The sequence below is a fragment of the Rhinoderma darwinii genome, unplaced genomic scaffold, assembly GCF_050947455.1.
Source record: "Rhinoderma darwinii isolate aRhiDar2 unplaced genomic scaffold, aRhiDar2.hap1 Scaffold_2169, whole genome shotgun sequence".
In the NCBI taxonomy this organism is placed as follows: domain Eukaryota; kingdom Metazoa; phylum Chordata; class Amphibia; order Anura; family Rhinodermatidae; genus Rhinoderma; species Rhinoderma darwinii.
The window spans coordinates 16,204-17,500 of NW_027462498.1; positions in this window are offsets into that span (position 1 = coordinate 16,204).

Consider the following 1,297-nt stretch of genomic DNA (forward strand, 5'->3'; position numbering starts at 1 on the left):
CAGTAGCAGAAATGTCATTCTTTGACACTTGGGCCTTTTTATTTTCACTGCTGTTTGGTCACCAAATGGATCTCCTTGGATTGAGGCCTAGTCCTCTCACCCACCGCCCTGGAACTCTGCCCCGGCCTACGCTGCCTGCCGTCACACCCTGGCCCTGGAACTCTGCCCCGGCCTGCCCCTGCTGTTCACCACCGCCTCTGACATTTGTGAACATACCCCACTTTAACTTGATTTTAAATGTTTCACTTTCAGTAGCAGAAATGTCATTCTTTGACATTTGGGCCTATTTATTTTCACTGCTGTTTGGTCACCAAATGGATCTCCTTATGTCGAGGCCTAGTCCTCTCCCCACCGCCCTGGAACTCTGCCCCGGCCTACGCTGCCTGCCGTCACACCCTGGCCCTGGAGCTCTGCCCCGGCCTGTGCTGCCGTCACACTCTGGCCCTGGAACTCTGCCCCGGCCTGCCTCTGCTGCTCACCACCGCCTCTGACATTTTTGAACATACCCCACTTTAACTTGATTTTAAATGGTTCACTTTCAAATGTTTCACTTTCAGTAGCAGAAATGTCATTCTTTGACATTTGGGCCTTTTTATTTTCACTGCTGCTTGGTCACCAAATGGATCTCCTTGGATTGAGGCCTAGTCCTCTCACCCACCGCCCTGGAACTCTGCCCCGGCCTACGCTGCCTGCCGTCACACCCCTGGCCCTGGAACTCTGCCCCGGCCTACCTCTGCTGTTCACTACCGCCTCTGACATTTGTGAACATACCCCACTGTAACTTGATTTTAAATGTTTCACTTTCAGTAGCAGAAATGTCATTCTTTGGCATTTGGGCCTTTTTATTGTCACTGCTGTTTAGTCACCAAATGGATCTCCTTGGATTGAGGCCTAGTCCTCTCCCCACCGCCCTGGAACTCTGCCCCGGCCTACGCTGCCTGCCGTCACACCCCTGGCCCTGGAGCTCTGCCCCGGCCTGTGCTGCCGTCACACTCTGGCCCTGGAACTCTGCCCCGGCCTGCCTCTGCTGCTCACCACCGCCTCTGACATTTTTGAACATACCCCACTTTAACTTGATTTTAAATGGTTCACTTTCAAATGTTTCACTTTCAGTAGCAGAAATGTCATTCTTTGACATTTGGGCCTTTTTATTTTCACTGCTGCTTGGTCACCAAATGGATCTCCTTGGATTGAGGCCTAGTCCTCTCACCCACCGCCCTGGAACTCTGCCCCGGCCTACGCTGCCTGCCGTCACACCCCTGGCCCTGGAACTCTGCCCCGGCCTACCTCTGCTGTT